The following is a 5,012-nucleotide window of genomic DNA, read 5'->3' as shown; positions in this document are numbered from 1 at the left end:
ATATATATATATATATATATATATATACGCAGATATATGTATATGAACGTGTGCGTAAATATATGTATAAACACACAAATAGATATATATGTCTTTGTATAAATATATATATGTACATACATATATGTGTAGATATTTTACATTTATACGTATATACATATATACATACATACATACATACATACATACATATATATATATATATACATATATATATAAGAATGTATGCGTATATGTGTGCATGTAAACACACACACACATATATGTCTTCACAGCTAAAATTAGCAGTTCAGCAATAGAGAACGATAGAATACGTACCAGACGTAGAGATTAAGTCCCCGAGTAGATCTGTTCCACTGAAATCCGTCAAAGTGGCACCCCAGCATGGCCACAGTCTAATAACTGAAACAAATAAATGATAACACACACACACACACACACACACACACACACATATATATATATATGATGAGAGAGAGAGAGAGAGAGATAGAGAGAGAGAGAGAGAGAAATGATCATGCATATATGTAATAATACATACATGTATTTGTAAGTGTGTGAGTTGGTGTTGGCGTTAGGATGTGTCAAACAAAAATATTCTATAGAATTATAAAAAAGGAATTTACCGATGTATTGGAATCCATATACTTTCTGACGTCCTCGAAAATTGTGCACGAACATGACTGCAGTCTAATGTCTGAGATTAATGCAAATAATTAATTTTTAGCATAGTTAAAATTCCTCAAATTTGGTAGAAGTATGGTTTCCCCGTACATGACAGATATTTTATTGGTCCCGGAGTTATGAAAGTTGTAGTTGAAATTCGAACTCATATTGTGGAAAGCACGACGAAAGCTTGCATAGTATTTCATTCGTGACCTTAACGATTCGGCCACCTACCGCTCTAGACCTGCAAAATAATAAATGAAAAGAATATTAAGCGTAACATATACAAACTAACACCACTTGAGATGCTGTAAGTAGTCTTGAAAACATGCTTTTACATTTTTGTGAAATTTAAGCAGTGTTTAATTGTCTACAATTACATCACATATTCATATATTTATAGCATTAATTCTGATATTTTGGCTCTTGTTTCATCTATATCGCTGCAAATATTAATATTTCCTTCACACGTATTATTTACATTCATGTGAACACATATACAAAACGTACTGCATATATTATCACTTTCCTCATAAATATTAATAGATATTCTGCTAATTATTAAAATATCTGCATGTAGATTTGCAATATTTTCAAAAATCGCTTCTATAAATACGTTTGAAATGAAATAAAACTCCACAAACTTTTTTGATTTTGTAGCAATAAATTTAACCTTTCCCCTAACTAGATAATTCCCACATTCGCGACGTTCCTTTTTAACTTTTAACTTTTTTTTTACTTGTTTTAGTAATTAGACTGCGGCCATACAGGGGCACCACCTTGAAGGGTTATGGTCGAATGAATCGATCCCAGTAATTCAATTTTTTTTATCAGCTGGTACTTGTTCTATCGATTTTGCATTGCCGAACCGCTTAGTTACGGGGACGTAAACAAACAGACACCGGTTGTTAAGCAGTTGTGGTGGACAAGCACCAAAACAAAGGCACACACACACACACACACACACACACACATATATATATATATATATATATGTGTGTGTGTGTGTGTGTGTGTGTGTATGTGTGTACATTTATAATCGGGAAATTTATACACGATACTTTATAATATATAGTGGCTCCCCAAAATTCCAGAATATTTTTCATTCATTACGGTTTAACTATAATTCATATTTAAAAAGTCACATAAGTTTCTTAAAACGATTTAACATATTCAATTTAGAGAACATAAACAGGCTAATAAGAGAGACATAATTATACGACGATAAAGAAAAAAATACTCAAAATTAATCTTTAACTAATATTCTTTTAATTGTTTAGACAAATATGGGGGATAACTTATGACATGTTTCGGTTTTATTTAACCTCCTCAGTGAAACCAAAACTTCGTGGCATTTAGAGAATTAGTAAAGACCAAATCATTAAACAAACGTACCAGAATATACATTTGTTGGCACTCAACCGAGTCTTTTCATGACGTCGTTTATATTGTGTCTTCTAATCCCATCATGACCAAGAATGAAGCCCCCCTCTGAAATTTTCTTTCTTGCACATGATTCTTCTTGTATAACATCTGTTTGCAGCTCATTAATCTCTCCGGTCTGTGAGAGTCGAGGAAGGCCGGAGACACTGCTCTTTCCTCCAGACTACGCTAATTAATAAATAAAAAAAGATGATTAACAACATCTAACCTAAACAAATTATATCTGATTATCACGAAACATTACTATTTTCAGAATGCTCATTATTTTCACACATTTCTACGATTTCGTTAATTTATAATTATACTTAAAAATCAATTCTTTGGAGATTCATGACTTTTCGCTTGCAAAAGCAAAGAAAATTGTAAGCTAACTGATTTCTTATATATTATTAACATCTCTGGGTATGTTATATATGGATTTGTGTTCGAAAGTATGAGTTTTATTGCGTATGTATCGATGTACATATATATGCATCTGTTTGTAAGTACGTATGTATGTATGCATGCATGTATGTGTATATACATATATAAACATATTTATGTATGTATTTATGTATGTATAAACACACTTATATGTGAGTAACTATTAGTTTCATGCCTCTAAAAGTGCAATAGTCGGACAGGCTTCAATAGCGAGCTGTATATTTTCAGATATAAAACTAATAACTGCAGGCATTTGAATCCCATGTATATTAAATGAAATTTATTTCTCGCTAGGTGGAGTACTTTTTTGTTGATTCCATAATCCCATATATAACAGAACAGTACATTATATATATATATATATATATATAAATTTAAGTTTGATAGGGCTCCTTGAAATTTAAAATTTAGTAGTCACATTAAGCAGACCGTCTTGCTTCTGGTGACCGAATGAGACAAGTCCGGTATAGCTTCTGGATGTTGGACCGCTATTGGTCAGTGTAAGGCCCATAGTGTCGCTGATATTGTCGTGGCATAAGGTGGCGACTGGTAGAATCGTTAACACGTCGGGCAAAATGCCTGGCTGCATTTCGTTCGTCTTCACATTTTGAGTTCGAATGACAACAGTATCGACTTTGCCTTTCGAATTTCTGGGTCAATAAAATAAGTACCAATTTAGCATTGCAGTCGATGTGATCGACATAGCCCCTCCCCCGAAATTGCAGGCTTTGTGCCACAATTTGAAACCGATTTTGTAGTGGCATCAATTCATACTCATGTTCCTAGTACCTCGTGATAGGCTCGTATGTTAGAGAATAGCTGGCGATTCTCTGTATGGAAAGTAGAGTATGGCTTATCAACAACATCGTTAGTGTGTGTGCGTATGTGGTGGTGTGTGCGTATGTGGTGGTGTGCGCGCGCGTGCATGCGTATATATATATTATTGTTATAGTATATGCAACTCCTACCAAATGCGTAGGTGCCACTTTGTTTTGTTTGTCCATTCATATATGTAAGTATGTATGTATGTATGTATGTATGTATATGTAGATATGAATATATATGCCCTTTTGTGTAATGCAATTTATATCTTATTCACATTTCCCTAATGCAGGTATTTGCGGAAATGTGATTTCTCTTTAAATCAGTGTATGCGTATTATAGATAATATAGTTTTGCGTATGTGTTTATTTCAAAGAACACGAACAAAAAATGCTGGGAAGTTTTACAAATCTTCACTGTGCAGTAAAGAAACGATTAGATTTGAAGGATGCAAAGCAGTTCATTCCTGGAAGCCTACCAAGACTTTCAAGGTTTTTACGCCAATCTGTTGTTACATATCCCAGTTTATCTATAATAAAAGGTGTGAATAAAAATCTATAGCCTACATTCCAAAAGCCGTAAGTTTCTTATTAATTCTTCATAAATTTTTGTTGTTTTTTCTCCAGTTTTAGACGAGCCTTTCACACCCGCTGTGCAAGTTGATCTCTTTATAAACCTGCGTTTGACTTGTGTTCCCACTCCCCGAGAACAATATAAGGCCTGTTATATTTGCACCTGCTTGTTGTTTATATTGAGGTATTAAACCAGTATTTATTTTTATATTTTGGTTTTCGTACATCTTTAGTGTGACCAGCATCTCAAAACCTTGCAGTTTGTGCTTTGCTGAGAAAGAATACATTCTTGGCAATTACATTGTAAATGATTTGATCAACAATGTCTTGTGGGAGGTTAGTAATTGCAGAGAATTAAGGCAGCTGTTGATTATATAGACGATATCTGTCACACTGGTATGGCATAATCGATATTTTCTTTCATAAGAAAGTAAAAGTCTGAAAAGATCTGTAGGTCTTTCATTGATAAGGAATTTATTAATAACGAAAATTTACCATTTCTAGGTTGAATATGATATATGTATCACTTATTTAGGAAAGGCTACAGTTCCTGTTAATATTGGCATCCTCTACTTTTCGGGATATGCACTTGTGTATAAAACCGAGCTGGTGTAACGAGGCTTCTTCTACTGCAAGTAAGTTAGTCTATGTACCATTGGATGACAAGGAACAGTTTTACGGTCAGAGAACTCATTCAAGAGAACTTCATCTACGTTTAAAATGCTATTTCCACTGTTGAATAACATATACGATGTGTGTATGTATGTAGGTATGTATGTATGTAGGTATATAGGTATGTATGTATGTGTATATACATACATAATGGTGTGTGTGTGTGTGGATCTCCGTTGGTTACGACGAAGAAGATTCCAGTTGATCTGATCAACGGAACAGCCTGCTCGTAAAATTAATGTGCAAGTGCCTGAGCACTCGACAGACATGCGTACTCTTAACGTAGTTCTCAAAGAGATTCAGCGTGACACAGAATGCGACAATACTGGCCTTTTTTAATTACATATACATACATGTATGTAAGTATGCATATATATATATATATATATATATATATATATATATATATATATA

General features: G+C 33.5%; 1 long non-coding RNA gene across 1 annotated transcript in view; it reads right to left on the bottom strand.

The window, feature by feature from the left end:
* LOC128249264 (uncharacterized) overlaps positions 1–5,012 on the bottom strand; it is a 59,432-nt gene that overhangs the window by 52,596 nt on the left and 1,824 nt on the right. The window contains exons 2-3 of the long non-coding RNA XR_008265353.1: positions 2,062–2,277; positions 627–910 (exon numbers count right to left, since the gene is read on the bottom strand). This is a non-coding gene — a long non-coding RNA (uncharacterized LOC128249264). The remainder of the gene's footprint in view (positions 1–626; positions 911–2,061; positions 2,278–5,012) is intronic.

Source organism: Octopus bimaculoides, chromosome 13 (genome assembly GCF_001194135.2).
Source record: "Octopus bimaculoides isolate UCB-OBI-ISO-001 chromosome 13, ASM119413v2, whole genome shotgun sequence".
NCBI classification, from domain to species: Eukaryota; Metazoa; Mollusca; class Cephalopoda; order Octopoda; family Octopodidae; genus Octopus; species Octopus bimaculoides.
This window is presented reverse-complemented; position numbering and strand designations above follow the sequence as displayed.